The sequence below is a fragment of the Lepidochelys kempii genome, chromosome 7 (genome assembly GCF_965140265.1).
Source record: "Lepidochelys kempii isolate rLepKem1 chromosome 7, rLepKem1.hap2, whole genome shotgun sequence".
NCBI classification, from domain to species: Eukaryota; Metazoa; Chordata; order Testudines; family Cheloniidae; genus Lepidochelys; species Lepidochelys kempii.
This window is the reverse complement of record NC_133262.1, coordinates 92683848-92697818: the sequence shown is the minus strand read 5'-3', so window position 1 is coordinate 92697818 and position 13971 is coordinate 92683848. Positions and strand designations below refer to the sequence as shown.

At 38.7% G+C, this 13971-nt stretch overlaps 1 protein-coding gene across 7 annotated transcripts in view; it reads right to left on the bottom strand.

The window, feature by feature from the left end:
- PCGF5 (polycomb group ring finger 5) overlaps positions 1–13971 on the bottom strand; it is a 149284-nt gene that overhangs the window by 127769 nt on the left and 7544 nt on the right. The window lies entirely within an intron of this gene.

Below are 13971 nucleotides of genomic sequence, written 5' to 3'. Positions count from 1 at the left end.
CAATTAGGGAACATGCTTGTTTAAAGTTCTGCAATGCTCCCATATAATGTTGTTTGGCAGCCACCTGCATTGTCCACTGCTGGCAGGAAGAGCAGCCTATTGGAGCTAGCTGGTAGGGGCTTGGAACCCAGATGGACCGGCAGCCCCCCTATCAGCTCCCCACTCCCCTAAGTTCCCTGTGCTGTAGCTGCCCGCACTGCCATGTGTTGCTCCTGGGAGCCTCCTGCTTGCTGTGTGGGGGTGTGTGTGGGTGTGTCAGTAGTAACCTTCACTAATTTCAGGGTGGCCCCCACCCCCCTGCTCCTGTCCCCCACTTACCCCTTCTCCATATAGAGCAGGGTGGAGACACGACAGGGCTCTGGACGGAGGGAGCTTGCTGGTCGCAGCTACTGTCTCAACTTGCTGATCTACTTAAAAAGGCAATGTACTTAGAGTGGTGACAGCATCCTTAAAGGGGCAATGCGCATCTCTCTCACACAGGATATGTCTCCTCTCCCTCCATTCGTGCTGCCTTGTAGAGTGTGAGGCTACAATAACAATGTGTTAACCCTTGAGGGCTCATCTGAATGCTAGTTCATCATTTAGCAGTAAGACATTCCCTGGGAAATATCCCACCCTCTTCCACACTCTAACTTCACCACCTCAACCAAGCTTCACAATCATCATTGCTGTGTACAGTATTAAATTGTTTGTTTAAAACTTATACTGTGTGTGTGTATATATGTTTTTTCTCTGATGAAAAACATTTCCCTGGAACCTAACCCCCTGTATTTACATTAATTCTTATGGAGAAATTGGATTAGCTAAACATCATTTTGCTTAAAGTTGCATTTTTCAAGAACATACCTACAATGTTAAGCAAGGAGTTACTGTATGAACAGATCTGTATCTTAGCAAACAATAGCCTGAAACCTCTTTCACCACAAGACTCCAACAGTAGCAATGAACTTTGGGGACTGAACTATAAAGTGAGGGGCAAAAACACCCCAAGATATCTCTCCCTATCCATCTCTCTCTCTCTCTCTCTCTCTCACCTAAGACGACAAAAGGAACAGCCTTTGGACTTTGGAGTAGATCCTGGCATGAGAATCTGATCCAGAAGAGTGCTGGACAGTACAGAACACATGTTTTGGGGGGAAATTCAGGACTGTGAGAATGCTGGGGCCACCTGGAAGTGGACACCAGAATGTGACTGATGTGTGGCTGGCAGGCTGTTTGAGAGTAGCCCAGGTGGGAGCTACAGGAGCAAAGCATTGTGAGACATCCTAGGGTGCAGGGCAAGGGTGAGAAAGGCCCTCACAGGTCTGGATGGCACCCTGGAATGTCATACCATCCCCACTAAACTTATCAAGCTCAGTCTTGAAAACAGTTATGTTTTTTGCCTCCACTTCCCCCCATTGGAAGGCTATTCCTGATCAGTCCTCTGATGCTTAGAAACCTTCACTAATTATGAACCTAAGCTTGTTGATGGCCAGTTTATATCCATTTGTTCTTGTGCCAACATTGGCCATTAACTTAAAAAACTCCTCCCCCTTCCTGCTGTTTATCCCTCTGATGTATTTATAAAGAGCAATCGTATCTCCTCTCAGCCTTCGTTTGGTTAGGTTAAACAAGCCAAGCTCCTTAAGTCTCCTCTCATAAGGAAGGTTCTCCATTTCTCTGATCATCCTAGTAGCCATTCTCTGAACCTGTTCCAGTTTGAATTCATCTTTCGTAAACATGAGACACCAGAACTGCATGTAGTATTCCAAATCAGATCTCACCAGTGCCTTGTACAATGGTAATAACACTTCCCTATCTTGACTGAAAATACCTCATCTGAGGCATCCTATGATTGCATTAGCCTTTTTCACGGCCGCATTACATTGGTGGCTCATAGTCATCCTGTGATAGATCAAAACACCCAGGTCTCTCTCTTCCTTTGCCACTTCGAAATGATATGTCCCCAGCTGATAGCAAAAATGATTCCCTAAGTGCATGACTTTTCACTTTACACTATTAAATATATTCAGTTTCTATTACTCCACTTCTATTACTACGTCATCCACTTCTTCTTGTCTGATATTCCAGTCCTCCTCTGTATTGCCGATAGTTTCCAACGTTGTCTCATCTGCAAATTTATTTGCACACTCCCACGTTCTGTGCCAAATTGAGTAATTCTGTGTCATTAATGAAAATGTTAAATATATTGGTCCCAAGACTGATCCCTAAGAAACCCCACTAGTAACCTCCCTCCAGTCTGACAGTTCAACTTTCAGTATAACCCATTGTAGTCTCCCCTTTACGCAGTTCCTTACCCACCTTTCAATTCTTGCAGTAAGCCCCATCTTCTCCGTATTAACCATGTGGAACTGTATGAAATCCAGGTAGATTAGAGTTGCTGCATTTCCTTTATCTAAAAAATCAGTTATCTTCTCAAAGAAAAAGATCAGGTTGGTCTGGCACAATCTACCTTTGTAAACCATGTTGCATTTTATCCTAATTACCGTTTACCTCTATGCCTTCAACTACTTTCTCTTTCAAAATTTGTTCCAAGTCCTTGTATATAATTGAAGTCAAACGAATAGGCTTATAGTATCCTAGATCATTTTTTCCCTCTCTCTTAAAAATAGGTACGATATTAACAATTCTCTAGTCATAGGATACAATCCCCAAACTTACATAGTCATTAAAAATCCCAGCTACTGTGTTTGCAATTTTGTGTGTCTGGTCCTTTAATATTGTTGGCTGGAGATTATCTGGGCTCCTCGATTCGGTCCCATTAAGCTGTCTGAGTTTGACTTCTACCTTGGATGTGGTAATTTCTACTTCCATATCCTCGTTTCCATTAGGCCCTGCCACTTCCTCTAATCTCATTACCCTTATTAAAAACTGAGGTAAAGCATTGGTTTAGGTGTTGGGCCATGCCTAGACTATCATTAATCTGCACCTCATCTTCAGTGTTTAGCCCACTTCTTTCCTTGCTTTTTTTTTAATTTATGTGGCTAAAGAACCTTTTACTATTGGTTTTAATTCCCTTTACAAGGTCCAACTCTGCTTGGCTTGTGGCAGTTCTCACTTTCCCCCTACACTTTCTGACCTCCAAGATCCATCCTATCTTCCATTCCTTGTAGGCTTTCTGCTTTCTCTTAATAACCTGCTTAAGATGCTTGTTCATCCAGTTTGGTCTTCAACCCTTCCCCACAAATTTTTTCTCCTTGCTTCGGGTACAGGCTTCAGATAGTTCCTGCAACTTGAGTTAAAGTAATTCCAAGCCTCTTCTACATTCAGATAATTGAGTTTTCAGTCCAGTCCTCTTCCCCAACTACTTCCCTTAAATTTTTTAAAGTTTGCCCTTTTGAAATCAAAGATCCTAGTTACAGACCTATTTTCATTTATCTATCTTTAATTTATCTTAAATTAAATTAGATCATAATCACTCGATCAAGGTTGTCTTCTACAATCAGTTCTTCTATGAGGTCCTTGCTACCAATACTAAATCTAAAGTGGCATCACCTCTTGTTGGTCCGGTGACTATTTGGTGAAGAAATCTATTAGATATCACATCCAGGAATATCTGAGCGATACCATTATTAGTAGCACTCATTCTCCAAACTATATCTGGGAAATTAAAGTCTCCCCTAATCACACAATTCCCAGTAGTATTTATTTCATTAAAAATATTAAAGAGGTCTCCATCTATATCCAAATCGGATCCTTGGGGTCTGTAGCATATCCCAAGCACTATCCCACCGTAGCCTCTGTTACCTTTCTTCCACAAAATGATTTTGACTCAAACAGATTCCGTTTTATCCATTCTTCAACTGTACAATAAAATACCTTTTTCAAATTTCACAGAAAAAGAAACTAAGGTACACAACCTTATTCTCTGACTGAGACATGCATGCCAAATTTCAGTCAAAATTTATTTATTATAAATATATTATTTATAATATAATCCTCCCATAGACTGCATGCTTGTTCACTACCTTTTCCTATGAGGGGTGAAAAGTTAAGGAAGAGGAGAGAGGTGATCTTATAGTTGGGGAATGGATAAAGGTGATTTCTACAGATAATTATCTTCCTGTAGTAAGTATATGAGAATTCCAGATTCTCTCTTTACAGACAGCATGTCTAATTAAAAAAAGGTCAAATTAGATCGGTCACCAAAGCATTTTGGTATGAGACACCTATACTAGTTTTTGAACTTTAGTCCTGGCCTATTGTGTCACATTGTGAAGAAAACCCTGCTATGGCATTTTTCATATTCTAGGCACTTTTACAAATCACTTACTAATTATTTCTCAACTTCATGCCAGAACTAAATTGAGACTCTACCATCTAAAATGGGCTGTCCCAACAGGCCAGGGAAGCTAAGAGAGCAACACTCATAGAGCTAGCGGGAGAACAAGAATCCCAGGACACTGAAGCACTCCTGCTCTGATAGTTACCCCAATAAGCCTACCAGCCTGGCCCAGGAGCACTGAGGCCCTTTTATAGCCTCAGCTCTGAATGTCCAGTGCAGCTAAGGGGCACTGTTTTGTATAAGGTTCCCAAAGCTTAGTGGTGCTGGGGTAAGGGCATATTACACAAGTGGGAATATGCACAGGCTACCTAGAACCAACTCTATATCCTAAAGTAGCTCCATCTGACTCCTTCTACTACTACTACAACACCGCCCCCCTCCCCAACAAAACAGCTCCTAATTCCCCAGAAGGGCAAACAAACCCCGAAAAAACCTCCTCCATCCTTTTTGTTTACAGAGTGGAACTCCCCATCTATTGGCTTTTATTTTGTCTTCTAACTTGGGTGCCAAAGATGGAAAATAGCATTGAGTACTGGTTTCATGGTCTACAATTAATGTTTTCTTTCAATAAGGAAACAAACCAGAGTCATTTTCACATTTGCTCTCTAAGAAGCATAAATATTACACAAATCAATATATGTCTGAAGTAATAAATCAAAAAATGGCAGAAAAAGTAATGTTAGGCTCTGACTACAAACTATAGGGAATAAAAAAAAATTTGAAAGTATTTGTCACTTTCAGATGTGCCTTTCAGAGTAGTCCCATCATCCTAAGGTTTTCAAAACTGCAAGGAAATGTCTTTCATTCTACACCAAACCAATTCCAAAATGAAACCTGAACACCTACGTTAGATAATTCCAAAGTCAATCCTTTCTGTTATTTAACAAAATAGTTCCTGTAAAACTTGAAGCAAGTATTTTCAGAGATTAACTATAGCCACCTTTCCCTGCATCAAAAAAACCCCAAAGGTACAGAAGAGTATAAACAATCAAATGTAAATACCAGCTTTAGACTGAACCCTGACATTTTTATTTTTAAAAGACAGGATGAATTACATGAGCAAAGCAATTCTCCACTACTAATTGTGTATCACAAGGCAAACTGAAAACTCATTCAGGTTCACTGGTGTCCCTAGAGCAGGATATCAAAAGAGTGTGATCCTACCTTCTTGGTGCACCCAAAGCCCCCAATGATTTTTGGTGCATACATAATTTTTGTTAGACAGGGAATGCAGGACAGGGCCCAAAGTGATTTTAACAATGTAACATCCCTCAGAAACTGAATCTCCATTTTCAAGATTGACATAGAATTTCACAGTTAACTTTGCAGTCTAGACAGGCCCTGAACACTAGTAACTGAAAGATATATTTTTAAAAAATTAACACTTATGGCAATTACTCAGAAGTTAGTTTATAATGATATAGTACCTATATTTCAAAAATCTAACTGGTTCAAACATGTAATAACACAGTTCACTCATATATCCCTGAGAAGTTTCAAGCATAATAAACAACAGTGCAATTCGTTTTAGTTAAAACTTCATACAGGGTTTAATGCCATTGCACATAAAATATTATTCTGTTCTCAAGCAATGATAAGGATAGGCTCTCTGAAAACTCATTGTGTAAAATATATACAGCAAGCCATATAGTCAACATCAGAAGACTCAGTTTGATATTTCTGCTCATTTGCTCTTCTGATTACTTTGAGTTTAACATATCTTTAAAACTGTTTTTTATAAATTGTAACTAGCAAACTACTTGTTTTATGAAGGTTCTTGTCAAATAAACCCCTTTTAGGGTAACTGGGTTTAAGGAAACTTCCCACAGAATATTGCTGTTTCTGCAGTTCTAGCTTGTGGTCTTAGTTTTTTTCTCACGTTCATATTTCCTGTCTAGAGCACAAAATTATTTACATAGTTCAGAAATATATTTTTCAGATTAAGTGAAATTCTCACATCAGCATAGAAATATTTCTACTATATTTTTGTTTTCAGCACATAAGTAGCATTGTTTGTGCTACACACCATCTTCTGAGAGGACAAACACAGTGCACCAGAGTCACTCAGGCACTATGGTGAGGGGAAGCAATATGAATACCTATAACATTTATATATAGTATATATAAAGAGAGAGAGGTCCTTTCATGCCTAACCTCCCCAAAAGCTCAGAATGACATTTTATGAGATACTCATTAACCAAACTGGTCAGATGCAGCTGAATATCACCCTGTCTTTTTTGTATACAATTTAAACATGTCGTTCTCCCATGGACTGCTCTACATACAAACACCTAACCATAAACCCCCAGGGAATAAACAAATAAACAACTCTGATGTAATTAAGACCTGAATATTTGCTCTTATATTGATCCCATATGGATATTTTCTTCACTTTTAATCATAAGCTCTCCTGGTAGAATATCTGTTACAAAGTAGGAAAAACTCAGACTACTATTACCGGTGTAAAAGGTTGGGGGTTATTTTTTTTACCCTTACAGAAAGAAAGAGATAGTTGCTGGGCACAAAGAGATGGTAGGTAGTCCATCATGCATCCTCAAAAATTACCATTAACATTAAACTGCCTTTTTAAGCACGAGTCAGATACCTATTACAGCTTTTCCCAGGTGATATTAGATCAATTATAGTCAGTTTCACCATGCAAACTGTACCTCAGAGAATAGTTAATTTCTTATCTGTTAATTTGGTTTCTTCAGTTCCCTCTGAAAGCCCAGACAATGGTTAAATGTCCTCTTTTCAGCAGAGAGAAAAAAATAGCAAACCAAATCCACCAAACTAGCTCCTGTGATATCACTCCCTCTATACAGTAGTCTGCCTGTCTGCCCAATTTACTTTAGATATAAGTTACCTGAACAATACAAACCCTACCAATGTAAAGGAACTACATGCAAAATTATTCAAAGAAAAACTCAACCCTAACTCAAACAGCACCACAAAAATTGTGGGTTATATACTGTGTGGTATAGAGGAATACGGAGCAACAAAATTACTTATCCCTAATACACCTTTACTCTAGTCAGCAAGAAACTGCAGAGTATGTGCCTATAAAAAACCCAGAAAGTAAAAGACTTGTGTGCACAACTGGGCACATTTGAAGGCCTTGGAGGAGGTGAAAAGCTGTCAGGACACTGCATCCCCAAATCTGCTAACCCTTTGGTAAAAAGGGCTGACCCAAGGGGGAAGGCAACTTTCAGATTCTTCTTTAACAATTTAAAATTTGAGTGTCTCTTGTAGGTCAAAACTACCAAAGTGATTTTTGCCCATCAAGTTTGTAGTCTTAAGGCTTGTCTAACTAGGGCATCCACAACAAAGATGAAGTCCTGATACTATAACAGATGAAATTTCAGTGTTAATAAATGCACAGTAATGCACACTGGAAAACATAATCCCAACAATACATATAAAATGATGGGATTTAAATTAACTGTTTTCAGTATCTCTTTTTTGAGTGGTATCATTGTGGATAGTTCTCTGAAAACATTCACACAGTATGCAGCAGCAGTTAAAAAAGCTAATAGAACGTTGGGAATCAGTAGGAAAGGGACAGATAACAAGACAGAAAATATCATATTGCCTCTATATAAATCCCTGGTATGCTCAGATCTTGAATGCTGTGTGCAGATCTCATTGCCCCATCTCAGAAAAGATATACTGGAATTGGAAAAGGTACAGAAAAGGGAAACAAAAATGATTAGGACTATGGAACAGCTTCCATATGAGAGATTAATAAGACTGGGACTTTTCAGCTTGGAAAAAAGACGACTAAGGGGGGATATGACAGAGATCTATAAAGTCATGACTGGTATGGCGAAAGTAAATAAGAAAGTGTTATTTACTCTTCATAACACAAGGACTAGGGGTCACCCAATGAAATTAACAGGCAGCAGGTTTAAAACGAACAAAAGGAAGTATTTCTTCACACAATGCACATTCAACATGTGGAACTCTTTGCCAGAAAATGTTGTGAAGGCCAAGACTATAACAGGGTTCGAAAAAGAACTAGATAAATTCATGGAGGACAGGTCCATCAATGGCTATTAGCCAGGATGGACAGGGATGCAAAATGATGCTCTGAAATTTCCTTAGCCTCTGTTTGCCAGAAGCTGTGAATAGGTGACAGGGGGTGGATCACTTGATGAATACCTGTTCTGTTCATTCCCTCTGAAACACCTGGCATTGGACACTGTCAGAAGACAGGATACTGGGCTAGATGGACCATTGATCTGATCCAGTATAGTCGTTCTTATGTTATTATGCCATTGCAGAGAAAAATCTCAAAATTCTCTACCTAGGAGAAAAAGTGCTCATCAGTCTGCCTTGGAAATCAGTATTGTAGACAGCAGTGACAGGTTGCTGGGGCAGTATCTGGTCCTTAGTGAACAAGGGATTAACCTCAGTTCAACTTCACCCTCCTCTTGGCACATGTACTCTGGGAAGAACCATAAAATAACTGCTTGAGGGACACAGAGGGAAGAATGCCTATGGAAAGACAGGGCTCCATACCCAAGAACTGAGTTGAACTCTAGGTTGTCATCTGTTAACTTTTTTTTTGCCTGTGTCAACTCAGTTTTGGGGGATAGTTAAAAAAAAAAACAAGTATTTTCTGTGAATTTTCAACCAAATTAAAATATTTTCACTTTGTTCAAAAATTTTCACTGAAATGCTTCAGTGAAATTAAAACTGTCTTTATTTGAATCATCATTTTGTTTCAGTTATTAAAGGGATTATTGTTGTTCCCATCCTCATCTCTCCCACTGGAAAAGGGGGGGAAACATTGAAAATTTTTTTGATTCAAAACAAAACAATTTTCACTTTGATTCATTTCACTGTAACTTTTTAAGGAAACAAAAAATTCCATTTTCTTCAAAAAGCCATTTTGTATCGAAACATTTTTGGATGAAAAATTTTCAGAGGCTCGATTGATTTAATTTCTGAATATATAGAAGGGCTGTTGATTAAACGCAGTTAACTCACGTCATTAACACAAAAAAATTAACTGCAATTAAAAAAATTGATCACGATTAATCGCACTGTTAAACAATAGTATACCAATTTAAATTTATTAAATATTTTGGATGTGTTGCTACATTTTCAAATATATTGATTTCTATTATAACACAAAATACAAAGTGTACAGTACTCACTTTATATAGCTTTTATTACAAATATTTGCACTGTAAAATGATAAACAAAAGAAATAGTATTTTTCAATTCACCTCATGGAAGTACTGTAGTGCAATCTCTATTGTGAAAGTGTAATTTACAAACATTCATTTTGTTACATAACTGCACTCAAAAACAAAACAATATAAAACTTTAGAACCTACAAGTACAGTCAGCCCTACTTCTTGTTCAGCGAATCGCTAAGATGAAGTGAGCTGTAGCTCACGAAAGCTCATGCTCAAATAAATTGGTTAGTCTCTAAGGTGCCACAAGTACTCCTTTTCTTTTTGCGAATACAGACTAACACGGCTGTTACTCTGAAATAAGACAAACAAGTTTGTTTACATTTACAGGAGATACTGCTGCCTGCTTCTTATTTACAACGTCACCTGAAAGTGAGAACAGGAGATCCCATGGCACTTTTGTAGCTGTTGCAAGGTATTTGTGTGCCAGATACGCTAAACATTCGTATGCCCCTTCATGCTTCAGCCACCATTCCAGAAAACATGCTTCCATGCTGGTGATATGCGTTAATTAAATTTGTGACTGAACTCCTTGGGAGAGAACTGTATGTCTCTCATTCTGTTTTACCTGCATTCGCCATGTATTTCATGTTATAGCAGTCTTGGATGATGACCCAGCACGTTTGATTTACAAACACTTTCACTGCAGATCTGACAAAACGCAAAGAAGGTACCAGTGTGAGATTTCTAAAAAATAGCTACACCACTCAACCCAAGGTTTAAGAATCCAAAGTGCCTTCCAAAATCTGAGAGGGACGAGGTGTGGAGCATGCTTTCAGAAGTCTCAAAAGAGCAACACTCCGTTGTGGAAACTACAGAACCTGAACCACCAAAAAAGAAAATCCATCCTTCTGCTGGTGGCATCTGACTCAGACGATGAGAATGAACATGCATCAGTCTGCTCTGCTTTGGATCATTATCGAGCAGAACCCATCATCAACATGGATGCATGCCCTCTGGAATGGTGGTTGAAGCACAAAGGGACATATGAATCTTTAGCGCATCTGGCACGTAAATATCTTGTGATGCTGGTTACAACAGTGCCATGCGAACACCTGTTCTCACTTTCAGGTGACACTGTAAACAAGAAGCTGGCAGCATTATCTCCTGAAAATGTAACCAAACTTGTTTGTCTGAGAGATTGGCTGAAGTAGGACCGAGTGGACTTGTAGGCTCTAAAGTTTTACATTGTTTTATTTTTGAATGCAGTTATTTTTTTGTACAAAATTCTACATTTGTAAGTTCAACTTTCATAATAAAGAGATTGCACTACAGTACTTGTATTAGGTGAATTGAAAAATACTGTTTCTCTTGTTTTTTACAGTGCAAATATTTGTAATAAAAAATAAATATAAAGTGAGCACTGTTCACTTTGTATTCTGTGTTGTAACTGAAATAGATATATTTGAAAATGTATAAAAAACATCCAAAAATATTTAAATAAATGGTATTCTATTATTGTTTAAAAGCGTGATTAATCGTGATTAATTAATCACTTGACAGCCCTAATGTCAATATCTATAATATATTTATATCTATATCTATCACCCCTGGAGGAAAAACCCTTGCAGACTCTACTGTACTGGTGTTTTCTTTCTGCTATATCACTTTACCAGATCTATACCACATTACTAATGGCAGGATTTTGTAGGCCAAACAGATCACAAGCTGCACAGAAACTGCAAAAATCATGAACTCTCTCAGGTGCTCTCTCTCTGATTTCCAGCCCACTGAAACCTTTGGACCCTCCCTTCCAGTCAACTAGGAAAGTGGTATTTCTATGCACTTCTAGATGTTGGATTCTACTTTAGAGTGCATCTATACTGCAGCTGGGAGTGAACTTCCCAGCCCAGGCAGACAGACTTGTGCTACCTGGGCTTGAGCTAACACAATAAAAATAGCAATGTAGACATTGCAGTGCTGGCAGAGACTTGGGCTAGCCACCTAAGCTTAGACCCAAGGGGTTGGGTGGTCTTCAAGCTACTGCCCGAGCCACAATGTCCACAATGCTATTGTTAGCATGCAAGCTCGAGCCCCGCAAATCTAAGTCTATTTACCCATGCTGAGAGGCTTGCTCGCAGATGCAATGTACACATACCTTTAGATGCTACAAGAACTGAAATTAGATACATTCTTGGAGCCACTTAAAAGTTGTCTAAGAGCATATGGAATAGTGGGGGGTTTTCCATTATAGTTCATCCTCTGTCAAAAATGTTGTGGATAAACATATTCCATTGGCTAGCAATAACTGAAGCTCTCTTCTTTGACTTCAAGGAGTTCTCTTGTAGATTAATAATGCAGCTCACCTGTTCAATTGGCATAAATATATTTTCTTTTTAAAACATTTTGACATTGAAGATGTCCAACTCACCCCCATAGGAATTTTTTCCCTTCAGGATTATTAGTTTTCATAGCTTTCTCCATAATAATGGTATCCACAAAGGGATGCTAATCCGCTGCTGAGAAAAACTCTGAAACTGAGGTTTCTTTCTCCTTTGGGTCAAAGGCTGAAACTGTGAGCTGTCATGAGACTAGGACAGAGGCCATGGCCATGAAGGCTGATATATTTCATATAAGGACAATATATGGGAGAAACTGCATTTCTCCCAATTATCATTTGGCCTACTAAGTAATCATCAGGGAGAAGAGTTGGTCACCCAAATCTACAGAGTCATCCAAGGCTGGAGCTGTAACTATCTCTGCTGAACATGGACAAAAAGTGTTGGAACAGCCATCCTCAGGAGAACCACCAGGCAATAAACATTGTGTAGGCAGTTCTTACTCCCTTTCTGGCAAGGCCAAGGCTCCTTCCATGATGAACATATTTTAATGACCTTAAAATATTTTCTAATTTTCACCTTAAAAGTTCCCTTCAGAACTCATAGAATTACGTAGACTGGACCTGGATATGTCATCAAGCACAGTTCCCTGCACTGAGACAGGTCTAAGTATTATCTAGACCATCCCTGACAGGAGTTTGTCTAATCTGTTCTTAAAAACCTCTAATGACGGAGAGTCCATAAACTCTCCAGGCAATTTGTTCCACTGCTTAACTACCCTTACCATTAGGACATTTTTCCTAATGTCTAAACTAAATCTCCCTTGTTACAATTTAAGTTCATTTCTTATTGTCCAACCCTCAGGGGATAAGGATATCACCCTCTGTACAACAACTTTTTATGTACTTGACCATAGTTACCATGAAACCCCCCCTCACCTCAATCTTCTCTTCTCTAGAAGAAACAAATCCATTGTTTTCAATCTTTCCATGGTTTCTAGACTTTTGATCATTTTTGTTGCTCTTCTCTAGACTTTCTCCAATTTGTCCACATCTTTCTCAAAGTGTGGTGCCCTGAACTGGACACAGTACTCCAGTTGAGGCTTTATCAGTGCTGAGAAGAATGGAACAATTTCTTCTAGTGTCATTTCAAAGCGCCCTTCACTAAACAATCTAATCCTGACAGAGAGGTAAGAGAGAGAAAAGAAAAGTATACACATACAGAAAAAGATGGCTAGGCTAAGAAGGAAAGAACTATCATCATGGGCTGCAGACAAACAGACACAGCCAGAGCCCTCTATAACAGGAGTGTTGTCACCAGAATTTTGCTTTTCTCCAACTCCATCGGCTGGTAGGAGAACTTATACTCCATTATGTACTTGGGCTGACACAGAGGGACATTGGAAAAACTGTTCTGGAGTGTATGTAGCTCCTGTTAATTTCTGCAGTTGCCAGTATATTGGTGACACTATCAGAGACAGAAAAGGAAGGAAAGACGCAGGAAATGGGGGACAGCGCTAGGGCTGGTGCAAAAATAAAATGTGTTTTAAAAAAGTAATAGATATCCCATTCTCTCCATGAGGATTATAGCGGTGAACTGTTTTGGCCTTTCAGCCTATGGGATTCCATATTTCATATACATTTGTTTCTCTCTAGAGTAAGTACTTTGCACTGTGGGAAATTAGTTATGTACTTAAGGGTGAACATTTTCTAGAGGTAGCCTTGTTAGTCTAAACTGGATCAAGGAAAAGCTGCTCAACAAGGCAGATAGGACAGAGAATTTAGGTATTGGAGGTTTATGCCTTTAACTGCATGAAATATATTTTCACATCATGACAATTCAAAACTCTGTTAAACAACTGTTTTTCTTGAAACTTTGAATTCTTCTGAGGAAATCTTATGTTGATATCAAGGCGATAGGCAACTTATAAATATGACAGAGAGAAATCAAGAAACATGCCATTGGGAATCTGACATAGTAATTCGCTAATTCTGTTGTTTCTATTTCATATAGCATCAAACTGGGTTCCTTTAGGGATGGAAAACACCATGTCTACTGTTCTCTTGTCTGCTAAAGAGGGGATTTCTGTCTAGCTTCTGCCTAATGTCTTGAATAAATCAAAGTATATTATGGATATTTAATGCTAGACTTTAAGAATGTTCGCATCCAGACGGGTGTACGGGTATATAAATTTTAATGCCAA